This window comes from Saccostrea echinata, unplaced genomic scaffold (genome assembly GCF_033153115.1).
Source record: "Saccostrea echinata isolate AGI-Se365-2 ecotype Australia unplaced genomic scaffold, CSIRO_AGI_Sech_v1 ptg000014l, whole genome shotgun sequence".
Taxonomy (NCBI): domain Eukaryota; kingdom Metazoa; phylum Mollusca; class Bivalvia; order Ostreida; family Ostreidae; genus Saccostrea; species Saccostrea echinata.
Genome location: NW_026889763.1, coordinates 10,762,944 through 10,779,189, shown reverse-complemented (window position 1 = coordinate 10,779,189; position 16,246 = coordinate 10,762,944).

The window sequence follows — 16,246 nt, the reverse complement described above, 5'->3', positions numbered from 1 at the left end:
AAAATTTCATTTAAAGAAAAAAGCTCAATTGATTTTTATCAAAACAATCTTCTGTGATATATATATATATATATATATATATATATATATATATATATATATATATATATATATATATATATATATATATATATATATATAGTTAAACTTCGGTATCTCGAAAACGGATATCTCGAATACTATGGATATGTCGTTGTCATTTTGAAGTCCCAACTGCTTATTCCTTAATAATTTTACCCTGAATATCTCTAATTCTCGGATATCTCGAAGCATTTTCTCGGTCCCTTCGAGTTCGAGATAACAAGGTTTATATATATATATATATATATATATATATATATATATATATATATATATATATATATATATATATATATATATATATATATATCTTCCGTGTCATGAACACTCTTACGAGAAACTAAATGAACGATTTTTTATAGTTAGGATACAGTTCTTAACCTCTCTTATATGTAACCTTTTTTTTTTTTAGAATTGTAGAGGATATTCAATGTTTTGTAGTTGGATATGGAGTTTACTTCACGAATGGGACAGAATTTTTCTTATTTTTACTTCTGCAAAGCACGAGTGAAAATATAAAAAAAATCATGTCTCACGAATGGAATAAATTCCATATTCAACCTGAAAATATAGCCTCTATTGAATTTTCTGTTAATTGTATTTTCTTGGATTTTTCCGTTGCCTCCTTATTTTCGTAACACAGGTAATTAAGCGGTGACGTCATAGTTGAGCGGTTGAGACGGTATAGCTTAGCGATTGTGAGATTGAAAAAAATTGTAAACATGGATTTCAAAACATATTTGGAGAAACTCTGGCAGTTTTAGTCTCTGTCAGGATAGTTTATTTAGTCTCTCTGACTTATAACAGACAAGGAAGATTTTTTTTTACAACACTCTTCGCAAAGGGAATAAAATACAGAGTTTTGCCGCACTTCTTGTATTCTTAAACACTGTGACAAAATATCATTCAGATATTCTTTTACATTGTGACAAAATATCAATTTTATTCAATAAATAAATTACAGTATTTTACCTGTTGAAATGTAATAAAATGTAAAGTATACCCAATGAAACAAGTATTAAAATACATTTTAATAGGACTAATTGCCAAAGTGCACCCTGCAAAAGTATTTTATATTATTTCACAGCCATAAAAAGTATGTCAAATTCTTACGCTGACAAAATCTCTTCCAATTTTCTAGGGACCTACATGTACTTTTACACACTTTAAATAGTAAAAACCGATTTAAAACAATTTTATGCTTCCGCCAAAACTATAGGACTAGGACTAATTGACAAAAGTACACCCCACAATAGTATTTTATATCATTTCACAGCCATAATAAAATACGCCAAATTCTTACGCTGACAAAATCTCTTCCAATTTTCTAGGGACCTACATGTACTTTTACACACTTTAAATAGTAAAAACCGATTTAAAACAATTTTATGCTTCCGCCAAAACTATAGGACTAGGACTAATTGACAAAAGTACACCCCACAATAGTATTTTATATCATTTCACAGCCATAATAAAATACGCCAAATTCTTACGCTGACAAAATCTCTAACAATTTTCTAATGACCTACATGTACTACTTAAAATGGTGAAGTCCGATATCAGACATTTTTATACTCCCGCTAAAATTTTGATGAAACACTCGATATTTTTATTCTGAAAATCGCTTTTGAAAACTTTCGATTTAATTTCACATTTACTTTCAAGGATTACAAAGCGTAATAAGACCGTTGCTAGGGAAGATGTCTGTCCTCATTAGTTTTCTAGTTTTAATAAATGAACTTTTCGTGAGATATCTTACAAAAAAAAACTTAATAATTGTTGTGAAAAAAAAGCTTTTGGGCCACAACACTGAGTAGTTTTTTGAAATGATTTTTGGGCCACAAAACACAATCCAAATAGATAAGCCAGATTTACATGTATGGTCGTTATCTTCGCTTTTTAAAAAAAGTACTTATATTGAAAGAGAAAAGATCATAACATGTAATAAAACTTTTTTCTGGCCAAATATTGTTATATCCTTAGGAAGCCATATTGGACTATATATTCATCTTCTTTTCTCTATATTCATATTTATAACCTCATAATTTTAATACGAATCAGTCCTTTTGATAATTGTAAAATGCTATGATAAACTAAAGTATTTATTTAACGGCTTTGGAACATTCTTGGAATATGATATTTCAGCTTAATGTCATGCAAATTTTGAATGTACAGGGTGTCAGTAAATAGAAAATTTATTGTGTAAATTTTGTATTTACTGCCATCTGGAAATTTAATGAATTACAAGATGATAATATCAAAAGGGAAAAAAGCACCGTAGTTGGACAAAATAACTCCAGAAGCGAAAAACGTTACAATCTATACCTTCAATAAAACTAATCTTCAAAGAAACAATTGTAGCATTGTGGCTGCTATATCTTCAACTGTGTAGATTACACAATACAACTCAAACGATACAAGGGAGGAAATGACGAAAGTTTTGTTGGTTGATTTTTATGCTTCCGCCAGAAATGGCAAAGAACATATAATGTTACCGCTGTCCGACTTACTTCCGCCAAAGTTAGTGCTCTGAACTTTTTTGCTGTGCTTTTAGGTACTCCTGAAATTAACTGATTTGGTTTGTCTCTTTATATTGACGACAAATGGCTAAGTCTTACAATAAAGTCTGAGTTTCATGTCGATTGAATCATTTTCACGAAAGTTATCCCCACTTAGAAAATTATTATAGATATTTACTGTTTTCTGGATCCTATTTTGCTGGGACTGTAGAAAACGAGCTTATTTTAGTTCATATATCTCTATCTCATATGGATGATTTACAAATCAATTTTAAGTTTCATGTCGATTGAAGTACATGTAAGTTATTTTTAATTTTTTAAAAATAATTTAGTTTTCCGGACTTTTTAGGAGGGTGTGGTATGGGGTTCATGTAGGTGAACAATTGAAATGCAGTATGTACACATGTTGATAACTTACAGATCATGTTCGAATTTCATGATAATGGGCCTATTTCCACCAGAGTTTTGACCTTAAAGTAGCATAAAAATTTTCACCTTGTTTCGGACTTTTTCCCGCTGATGTAATTGTTGATACATGTAATAAGTTATAATACCGACAACCGGACATAGGAAAACAAGAGCCACAATATGATTTCTATTTTTGTTTCGTTCATTTATTTACATGTACTACCAAAATATCTTTTTAGCATCAAGTTTTGATAATGTCGTATTCATAACCTCACAAGCAGGCAATCATCATTTTGTTCAAATGAATCTTGTTTTCTACATGTATTGTTCATGTACATGTATTTAACTTTGTATGATTTCCGAATTTATTCCGTAATTCTTCATATAATCATTGGACTCTAAATGAAATCCGTCCAATCTGTCTTCTCTGAGTATCATGTGAATTTCTGAATTTACTAGGTGGAGAAAAATGAAAAAGTTATGTTGTAAATTTTGCATTAATCTCCACCTAGTAAATTCAAAATCTAGAACAAGATACTCAGCAATTCTTTGGCTAGCTAAATTTGTCGTATTCAAAGTTAAATGACCTTAATTGATTTTCCCTGAAAACACACATAGAGAAATGATAAACCGTTGCTGTAAATTTATAGGTTATTTTTGATATATTTAAGTTAATTTACAATTAAATCGTATGCCTTTCAATGAAATAAGACTTTTGATGAGAACACAAATCTACATTTTCCTTTTGTTCTTTGAATTATTCTTCTTTGGTACCCGAGGCCTAGAACTCCCCAGACCAAAAAAGCTTCCAAATCTTTGCCTTTCTAGTTTATTTAAAATGTGTTCTCAGGGGCCATCACAGGATTAAAAATTTTATTTTTTTTTCATGAAAAACAAAGTAATTTGTTTTACTTCAAATTATGTGGTTAATTTGCAATTATCGGAATTTGAAGTTGTGTATGCCTAAGTTTATTCCAATCAGCTGCAGGGGCCAAGATATTTAGAAGGGACATGCAGGTCAACTGCCAGAAATTTCACACAAGTCACTTTGATGTCGTACTGTCAAATAAACAAAAATATGATGAGTTCAAAAATGAACAACTGCTATATTTTTGAAAGTTTAAATATAGCATGCTGACTCCCTATTTGTTTTTTTCTAAATAAACACTTAGATATAATTTGGATACTTGAATAGCTATTTAGCAATTTTATTAAAAAGTTTCTTTTCAGAGATTAAGCTGTTGAAGACGTTGTTGTGGTTTTAACAATAAAATCACATTATATACCAATCCGATAAATACTCATAAATAATGTTAGACTAACACATGTATGCTTAAGCATATGTTAAAACAAGTCGACTTGTAGAGTTAAAGAATGGGACTGTAAACCAGACGTAAAATAAATAATTATAGCAAATGGAGTCGATTTTTATAGGTGATGATACAAAAGATTCGAATACAGTAAAAATCGGTTGAAGCCAAGTCCTTGGGACCTGTAATTTGATTTAGCTATAGCCTTAATTTGTATATCCGCATAACGAATTCTCGTTGAATTCGCAATATACATATTTTCCTTCAAATATAACTACTGAATATATTTGAGGAAGTATTAAATAAAACACTTATCTTAGAGTACATAAGTTTTCTGATAAATTGATTTCAAATATAAATTTAAACGAAACATAATTTAAGTTCGTTATTTTTAATCTCTACTGGACATGAATCAGTTCGTTATACCATAATTTCATTATAGCCGTAAAATTTTGCAAAGCTTTGTTAAACATTTTGCCGGGGATCAGATAAAAGATACCACAGAGTCTGACACATCTGTTTCATATGTGGAGATTTCATTAGAAAAAGACGTTAATGGTAATCTAACAACAAAGCTTTAACTTTTCGATCGTCAACTTCCCTTACTTAAGCAGCAATTTACCATTATAACCTACATACGGGGTTTATATCTCTCAGTTGATTCGATACGCCAGAGCATGCTGCACGTATGAACAATTTCTAAAACGAGGTTAGTTATTGACAAACAAGTTGATGAAACTACATGTAGAATATCAGCAGTCTCGTTTAAAGTCATCATTTCGTTAGATCTATGGTCGATACAAGGAACTTGTGAGCAAATACAATCTTTCATTACGTCAAATGCTGACTGACTTTTTTCCATACTTATTGTTAAGGCCATTATTTACACACTGTATTGTCGACGGATTTTCCCGTTATTTCCCGAACATGACAAAGAGCACAGGGCGGGTGTGACCGGTCGGCAGGGGATGCTCACTCCTCCATGACACCTGATCCCACCTCTGATGTCTTAGAGGTCCTTGTTTGCTCTGCTCCTATTTTAATAGACTTTTAAGCTGGAATACTGTTCGTTATCTCCACATATTTCATCTATAATAACTTCGCTTTTCCATTCATTCGTTATATCTAGATTCGTACTAAACGAGTTTTCCTGTTTATTTAGATCCATTGCACTTTCCGTTGTTCATCAGGTCCCTACCTAGGTGTTTCTTATTTTCATTTTTTTCGCACAAACGTTCTAAGTATTTCTTGCAAGTCTGATATTTCATTGTACTCAGAGGCTTGATTTGAACTTTCAGTTATGCAAACTAAAGCCGCTTAGAATGGACAAAACAGTCATACAAAAAAATGTACACTCTCTTTCGAGACTGCATCAAGATCCATTTAATCTTTCACTTTCATATCTGTCCGTCCGTTAGTAAAAGCATGGTTAGGCTTAACGATTACAGTGGGTCATTCCAAGACTTTTTCTCAGGGTATCCAGACCAAACATGCAGAAATGGTGAATCTTTGGATACTTAATGAGATTCAAGGTTTGATTGTGCCCATTCGAACGTGTCAGTCCTGTCATTTTTTACATTTTTTTTTTTTAATTTTAATGAAGTTTTATTCCATTTCCTGATTGTTCTACAGCATAATACTTTATATCGATCTCTCACCTATAAAAGATAACCCAGGCACACTTAGTTCTAGACAACAGCCATAAACTTATGCTAAGTATAAAATTCTGGCGGGGCTGCGACCTGTCGTTCGTTAAGTAATATCTTGTGATGTTCCGAAATATTATGACCTTCACTTTTGATGCAGAGACATATCAAAAGATGTGTTAATTGCTGTTGTGAATGAAGCTTCTGAATTTAAATAGGCTAGCACCGGCGGTAGCCTTGTCTGCCTCTGATGCTCTTACCAATCGGTAACAGGTACAAGTTGTTCTCTTCCAACATTAGACGTTGATTTATTTGCCTTATGTTGGTGAAAATTAGCAAATAACTTTCCTAATTATCTTTACTTAATACACACACTTCTAACAGTCATGATTTATAGCTTGTGCAGAGTGATGTATGGTAAAAAGTGTTGAATTTTTCATTATTTATAACAAAATTATTGGAAATCCAAAACAACAGCGCATATAAAAATTAAGGATAACACCAACTGCATTCTGATATATGACGATTTTTTAAACTTTTAACGTCCATGTAGCTTAATTCGCAGAATGTTATTAATAAATTACGCCAGAATGAAGATCACGATAGAAACAATTACTTTTTAAAATTTTACTAACCATTAGCTTAAGCCTTAAAGTTTTGAAATTAGTCATCGTTTTAAAACTTGTAATAAAATTTAAATTGTTTTTATTCTTTGAGTGATTATAAAAGGAAATTAAAATAAATGCTAAAGTCGAGACTACATGTATAAACTTAATGTATTGCATTTACAAATGAAAGGAAAGTTGGTTTATGAGAGTTATTTAAGGACATTTTCTACTAAAAATAAAAGCATATCAATATTCTCACTAAGTAAATGGTAAATACAAGACCTATGTAATGTACAATCGGAATTTTTAAAAATTACTTATTTTGAAGGCATATGGCATTCCTTATGTAAATTTTATTTTCTACTACTTTGCTTAAGACGTCGTTACCGAGAAACTTTACAAATGAAATAATATAGTGCTATTATTTGTAATGTATATTGTCTAAATTTTGTCGATTCGTATTTTAGCTAATCGATGTCAGCAAACAGTTTATTATACGAAATATACAACAATACTATTTTCATAAATTAGTTACACTGTATAAAAGTGATAGTTTTATTACTGTACAAGTACAATGAGTTCTCCATCATTTGAAATATAATGTACATGTATATTTCACCAAGTAAAGACATAATGGTTGATTTACAATCAGTGCTGCATGCAATTTACATATCAAATCACAACTAATTCAATAAACAAATGCTATCTTATATATAAGAAATACATCCAATTCATCAAAACCTTTTGAAAACTAATGCCCCCGCTGACATGAAAATTTTAAGTATGTGAAAGTTTAAGAGTGTGAAAATAATAATGGGTGGAAATGGCACAAATATGAAACACCGTATTGCTGCTCTTATTTTCTGAAAAATTATCTATATCACAACATATTTATGTTCCATAAAAGGGTGATCACTTGCAAGCAAAGCTATAAAAAAAGGGACATAAACAGTGAATGATTAAAAGTTTTCTAAGTCTAAGGGACAGTTTTATTTAAAAAAAAAATGGGTCAATCAATCCCGAACTCATACTTTGACTTGTAAGTCATCAACATAAAAAGACAAACAAAATATTATTAAATTAAAGCGCATTAATTAAAAAATATGAAAAAAAAAAACAGGGACATATAAGAAATTTTACAGTCTAAGGGCCATAACTCTCGCCAAAATGGATCCATCATCAGGAAACTCGAACTTGATCTCTATGTCATTAGTATCAAAAGACCCAGCAGAGAAGAATCCAGAAAACTGAATAATTAGAAAAGTCAAAGTCTAAAGGTCATATCTATCGTAAAATTGGGTCAATCAAAACGGAACTAAAATCTGACCTGTAAGTCATCAATATTAGGAGACAAATAAAAAATTCACTCGTTATCTACAAGCACAGTAAAAAGGCCAATCAACAGGAAACTTGAACTTGATCTGTAAGTTCAGTAGTCAAGAAGAAGAAATGAAATCAGTTCAGTATTTCCAAGCTTGGAAAAAAAGTCCGGAAAACTGACTATGACGAAATTTGAAAGTCAAAATTTTATACTTAATGTGAACCAGCATCACTGTAAATACATGTACTTGAAATGTGTATTTATACGTTATTTCCAAATATAATATCCTTTTGTTTACTTTGAAGAAAGTGCAAATCTGAAGTACAACATTTGCGTAGACGTTTAGGTCTAGACAACAATTGACAATCATTCATTTCTGTAAGAACCTTTCTTATAATATGCTTGATGAATTCAGCAGAATATAACGACCTTCATATTTGATTTATAACTAGATTAATTCAGTCATCACACGAAGTCCTTCAAATATGTGACAATGAGGAAATATGTACAATCTCATATTCATTTTACGGAAATCTTTTGACATCTTATGCTTCAGCCTTGTTTGGCAAGCTCCCACTCACATTCACCTTGTTCTACAAAGAGGGACTCTTGAACCCGAAGCCAATTCAATACTGAATTCTAAGTTCGGATTCGTAGATTTGTTTTAATTTAAAGTAACTTTTTTTTTCAAAAGTGAGCCATCAAATAAAGATGGCAAAAGGTATTTCTGCGACTTGGCTGGAGAACATATTCTGAGATTGGCAGAAAATATTGAGATTGTTAACAATTTCGGTTTTTCCTGGGAGCTCCTATTGCCTTTATCATTGTGTGCTTCTGCTGGATAATTTCCGCTTTGTTGTTTTTTAATTACTATTGTAAATTTGAATGGATTGCTCTTTTTTGGGCACCTAGAAAAATGTGAAAAAAAGACAATGCGCTAGAACCTGAATGTATCAATGCATATTAAGGACCCATCATAGAAATTAAAGAAAGAAATGAACGTAATGAAGAAAACTAAATCTGCATGCGCACAGGACCAAACGGGATTCCATACAAACTTTAGATTTTAAAGTATCTCTGGAGATTCTTAAAGTAGTATGGGGTATGGGGAACATACCTTCTTGCTGGCAGAAAGAAGAAGGATGTTCCATCCAAAAGGAAGAAAAATCAGAAAACATAACAGTTTCAAACAATTTCTCTCCTACTTGTGGTAGAAAAAATCTTCCCATCATTGCTAGAAGGTTGACATCAAAAAATAAAAACTACACAGACATATCCGAACAGAAGGGTGGTGTATGAGGATGCTTTGAACAAAGAATCATTTCTCAACTGATTCAAGAAGCTAAAGTAAAGAAGAGAGACTTAACAGTTGTGCTGCTATGTAAGCCTTGGCCATCGCCGATGGAATAAATCATAAAAAAAGTTCCGTCTTGCATTCCACCCTATTTCAAGTTGAAGTCTACACCCTGCATTTCCTACAGATATTCCCAAACTGTTGCCTCAAAACTTCTTAAATTACGAACAAACCTTACTGTGCCTAGATATTTCTAAAACATTTAAAACAAAATCCTATTAGGTGTTCTTGCTATAATGCTTCGTTAACTACAGTGATGTTGATATATTTGAAAATGTCCCAAAAGCAATAATCTTAAAAGGTCTTAAATATAGGGAGCCCTGATCTTTTAATTGGCAACAGAACATCAATTCTATATTATGTAGCAATATACCCTTATCACCTGGATATAGGGTTTATTTCTCTCAGTTGATTCGATCCGGAAGACCATTCTCTACATACAAACAATTTCTAAAACGAGGTAAGCTATTGACAAACAAGTTGATAGAACAAGAATACCAACATTCTCGTCTAAAGTCATTATTTCGCAATGGTCGATACAATGACCTAGTCAGCAAATACAATCTATCATTAAGTCAAATGCTGACTGATGTCTTCCATACTATAATTGAAAGGCTATTATTTACACACTGAATTATCTACGGATTTTTCCTGAACATGACAAGGAACACACGGCAGAGGGTGCTCACTCCTCCATGGCACCTGATCCCACCTCTGATGTTTTAGAGGTCCGTTTTCCTCTGCTCCTGATTTGTATTGTTTGAATGGACTTGAATACTGTTCGTTATCTCCATATTTCAGGAATTCTGTCGACGATTATACCAGACGTTGGACTTATTGTTATGGATAAGACCTGAGCACTTTGTCAAAATGAATCAAGTGTTTTAGAAACATAAAGAGTCGTGTTGGAAAGCTATAAAAGAAAAGAAGCAAATTCAAAGTAGCAGAGCAAAATATCAAGAAATGATAATGTAGTGACGAGACAGAGGATGAAAGACTTAGAGGATGTTTAGTTCCCTTAATGATAAATCTAGTTCAATACAATATGCATTGAGCTTTGATGCTGCAAAAATATTTTTAAAATGAGTATTGTTGCTTTTACATTGATTGTTGTATGGAAACAACTATTTTTACAACATTCCCCTTTTTTAAATACTAAGTAAACATTAAAACTCCATCAATCTATCACCTAAACATAAACAGAAGAAATCTAATTTTTTTCAAACTAATTGTTACCCATAATATCCCACTTTTGATATTTATAGATATATAAATCAAATTAAATGTAATGCCATGCAAATAACAAAAGTTAAAAAGAGTGTGTAAATAAGTTTATTTCTTTGCGAATGACTTGAAAAAGTGGGTGTCAGGTTATCAATGAGCAAAAGTACAGATCAGTGCCTTTTTTAAATTCTCACTCGGTGAGAGTTTAAAAGACTATAACCGCTAAATGATGAACATTTTACCTTAAAGTGTATATATATTAAAAAAAAAATTTAACCATATATATTGAGTAAACTGTTGTTTCTGTCTAGATGTAATAGTCTTAACTTAGTGCATCTGAAAGTTTTGATACACGCGGTTCTCCTATGCTATTACAAATTTAGTAGTCTCCTTCCATTTTGTATCCAATGAAATTTAAAATGAGGTTGAATGGGAAGGTAATGCACTTGTCTGTTAGACCGTTGTTGGTTTTGCTTGATATCATAAAGAAGTAATCTAATAGCTCACAAAAGATAGAATCACTTTTTCAAAGAGACATTTGTTCCTCTGCTGGAGGTTTCATCTAGGAAACTCATTTAAATGAGAATTAAGAATGGGATCGGAACTCCCAAAAAACCCAACAAAAGCCATTTATCAACCTGAATCGCCATCACACTGTTACCTTGCTATGTTTTATTTAAAATATGCTGTATAAAAATGTGGTGAATCACAGAGAAAGTATGTCCTTTCCATGATATCTAGATGGAAAATATTCTTGCTTCATGCTCATCAAATAGGATTCGAATCAATATTACGTCTTATTTCTTAATGCTTACTATGTAGTACATATACAGTTTACACTACAAGCAAAATTTCTTTCCTCCGAAAGACCAGAAAAAGATAAACATTGGAAATGAATGGAATAGTAGTAAAATATGATCAAATTTATTCGATTAACAAAAACTATACAACTATAGAGTAACTGTCTATTGTTGGGATTGATTGGGGTGATAAATCGATAATGATTAGGTTATCGAGTAAAATCATATGAAATTCGTATTTGATCTGCAACGCTTATGTATTCTAAAATGTACGAAGTATTTCTCAAATATTTATTGCTCAGCTTCCAAAACATTCTAAAAACAGAGGTGATAGATACACAATCATTAACTTCACTTATATACATGTACGTTACAGCACCACGTAAAGTTGAAATTTATTTAAATTCGCAATAATTTTTTTAGGTAAAGAGGTTTAATCAATTTTAAGTCAAAAGAGAACCAGAGATGGCCTTCTTTGAATTATCTGCTTTGCCACCTTTGGACATAATACTGGCTGGTTAGAGTCTACGACGAAGTCTGATTAAGACCATTATTTCGTACAAATTGTATTTGAATTTTATAACCATTTTTCGATTGTAACCATTCAAGACTGCTGTTACTTTCTCTTTCACTGCCTAGTGGTTGCAGAATCACCAATATTAAACGGTTTTTATGGTGGCATATTTCTGCCCCATGTGTGCAAGTTATTTTTCTGTCAAATATGTCGACATGCAAGATAGATATGTTGACATGCAAGATAGTTATGTCACCATGCAACATAACTATGTTGACATGCAAGAAAATTGCAATCAAATAAGAATTTAAAAAATTCTTTAAAAAAATCTCAAATATTGCCCACATATGACTTCCAATATGCCAGATGCTACTTATTTATGTCGACATGCAAGTTATTTATATTGACATGCGAAATAAATATGTTGGCATGCAAGTTATTTATGTCAACATGCAACTTAGATATGTGAACATGCTACTTATTTATGTCAACATGCAACATTTATGTGAACATGCAACTTAGATATGTGAACATGCTACTTATTTATGTCAACATGCAACTTATTTATGTCAACATGCAACTTAGTTATGTCAACATGCAATTTGTTTATGTTGACATGCAACTTAGTTATGTTGAGTAGCAGATATATATATATATATAATTTTAAAAAAGTAAATATCCAAAAATGAAATCAAAAATCGATGTAAAATGTCTGAAGACACAGGAATGGCGAAAAAGTTTACAGTGAATTTGATCGATTTGTGATTTCATTTTGGATATATACTTTTTTAAATATGATCGATTTTCAAAATGATAAGATTTTGAATTTAATGATCAAATCTAAATGCAAAAGAAATTATGTGATACACAATTTGAACATTTGTGCGATATGAGGTGTATGGTGGCATATTTCTGCCCCAAATATGCAAGATAAATTATGTTAACATGCAACATAATTATGTAGACATGCGACTTATATATGTCAACATGCAAAATGATTATGTTGACATTCAAGTTACCAATCTCTCTAGAGAATCTAATTTTAATGTTGGTAAACTTACTTCATTACTTACGCCATTATATGACTTCATAAAGGTAACTAAAGATGTAACAGAATTATGTTGACATGCGACTTACTTATGTTAACATGCAAGATAATTATGTAGACATGAGACTTATTTATTTCAACATGCAAGACAGGAACTTATTTATGTCAACATGCAAGATAATTATGTTAACATGCGAGTTAATTATGTCAACATGCGAAATATGTATGTTGACATGCAACTTATTATCTTGCATGTTAACATAAATATCTTGCATGTTAAAATATAACTCGCATATTGACATAAATAAGTCGCATGTTGACATGTACAAGTTCCATGTTAACATAATTATCTTGCATTTTGACATAAATAAGTCGCATGTCTACAAAATTCTGTTGCATGTTTACATAAATAAGTCGCATGTTGACATAATTATGTTGCAAATTGCTTGTATGATGTCGTTTATTTCTGCCCCTACATGCAAGATAAATTATGTTAACATGCAACTTGTTTATGTAGACATGCAATTTATTCATGCCAACATGCAAAATAATTATGTTGACATGCAAGTTACCAATTTCTTCAGAGTCTAGTTTTAATTTTGGTAAACTTACTTACTAACGCCGTTATATGTCATCATACAAGCAATATACAACGGGATTATGTTGACATGCGACTTATTTATGTTAACATGCTACATAATTACGTAGAGATGTGACTTATTTATAAATAATTCGTATATAAGTTAACATAAATATCTTGCATGTGTTAACAAATTACATAAATAAGTCGCACGTCAACATAATTCTGTAGCAGCTTGCTTGTACGATGTCGTATACTGGCCTAAGTAAGTAATCTGACCAACATTAAAATTAGATTTTGAAAAAAGATTGGTAACTTGCATGTCAACATATTATCGTGCATGTTGACATAATTATCTTGCATGTTGACATACTTTTCTTGCATGTTAACATAATTTATCTTGCAGGCAGGGGGCAGAAATATGCCAACATAGTTAGTACTAAAGTTTACCAACATTAAAATTAGATTCTCTAGAAAGATTGGTAACTTGCATGTCAACATAATTATTATGCATGTAAACATATTTATCTTGCATGGTGACATACTTTTCTCGCATGTTAGCATAATTTATCTTGCATGTAGGGGGCAGAAATATTCCACCATATATTCCATTTCAAAAGACGAATTTGCAAGTTTAGCATAACGAATATATTTTGACCTACATGAAACATCACAATACAGTCACATAACTCATATAATTTTGATTACATTGTAAGCTTTTGACAAATTTTCATATATTTAATGATTTTTTAAGCACAAGAAATGTTTGATAACATTTAAAAAAAAATTTTAAAAATGAATCACGAAATTTAAGGGGAAAAAAAAATTAAATTAAATTATACGAACAAATAAAACTAATTATCATAAAGCAAATAATCTAAAAATTATGCTTATAAACAATTTAATAAATTGATTCATAACGATCATCTTTATTAACATAATCCTGTCTAATCCGATTACATAAAATGTATTTCAGACGTGCTGACCAGCACACTATTGGGTAACAGGTAATATAAATTTTGTGATAGTAAATATTTTTTAAACGATCAAAACACTAACTTTAATGAACCAAATAGTCTGTAAATAATGCTCATCATCAATGCTGACTGACGTTTTTCATACTACTTGTAAGGCCTTTATTTATTCACTGAACTGTCTACGGATTTTTCTTTTTTTTTTCTCGCTCATGACAAGGAGCACAAGGCGGGTGTGACCGGTCGGCAGGGGATGCTCAATCCTCCATGGCACCTGATCCCACCTCTAAATTTTTGCTCTGCTCCAAATTTGTATCATTTCAATAGACTTTCGAGATTGAATACTGTTCGTTATCTTTATATTTCATCAATTTGATAAATTAAATGAATTCATAACGATCAATTAAATAAGATGAACAAATAAAACGAACTCTGATAAAATGCTTATTATCAATTTAATAAATTAAATTATAATGATCAGTAAAAAGTAATTATACTCAGAATAGGATACTGATGCACAAAACAGCAAATTTTTACTGACATAAAACGAGGTATGGATTTGATATTTTGCACACATATTGCTTGGAACTATGGCTTTTGTAAATTACCATGGTTATCGACCTCCTGACCCTTGACCTTGACCTACTTTTCAAAATGGTTCATAGTGCCGATATACAGCATATTTGTTAGCTCTACTGGTCAGAGACCAGAAAAGTTTATGCGATAGTAAGGTTTCCGTCGTCCTTCCGTCTGTAAATTTTTTTTTCAAAATGCTACTCCTCCTATAGTTTTGGTCTGATTTCAGTATAACTTGGCACAAAAGTAGACTACACTAAGATACATAAATTAGTGCATCAGTTTTTGATTTCGATGAATGCTGTTGCCATGGTTACTAAAATAGAAATTTCTGTAAAATTCTTTTAAAACGCTTCTCCACCTACAGTTTTGTTCTGATTTCAATATAACTTGGTACACAGGTAGACTACACTAAGACACATGATTAAATGCATCAGTTTATGATTTCGATGAACGGTGTTGCCACGGTTTCTAAAAATAGAAATTTCTGTAAAATTCCTTTTAACCGTTACTCCTCCTACAGTTTTGAGTAGACTACACTAAGATTCATAATTTAGTGCATCAGTTTTTGATTTCGATGAACGATGTTGCCATGGTTACCAAAAATAAAAATTCTGTGAAAATACTTTAAAACGCTACTCCTGCTACAGATTTTGTCTGATTTCAATATAATTTAGCATACAAGTCGACTTCACTAAGATACATTATTAAGTGCATCAGTTTGTGATTTCGATGATTGGTGTTGCCATGGTTACTACAATAGAAATATCTGTGAAATTCCGTGAAAATGCAATTCCTCCTACAGTTTAAGTCTGATTTCAGTATAATTTGTCACAGAAGTAGACTACACTACGATACATTATACTGTATATCGATTTTTGATTTCAGTGAATGTTGTTGCCATGGTTACTAAAAATAGAAAATTCTGTGAAATACTTTCAAAATGCTACTCCTCCAACAGTTTTTGTTTGATTTCAATATAACTTGGCATACAAGTAAACTACAGTAAGATACATGATTTAGTGCATCGGTTTTTGATTTCGATGAACAGTGTTGCCATGGTTACTAAAATAGAAATTTCTGTAAAATTCGTTTAAAACGTTACTCCTTCAATAGTTTTGGTCCGATTTCAATATAATTAAGCATACAAGTAGACTACACTAAGATTCATTATTTAATGCATCAATTTTTGATTTCGATGAACTGTGTTGCCATGGTTACTAAAAATAGAAATATCTGTGCAAATCCTTGAAAATGCAATTCCTCCTACAGTTTAAGTCTGA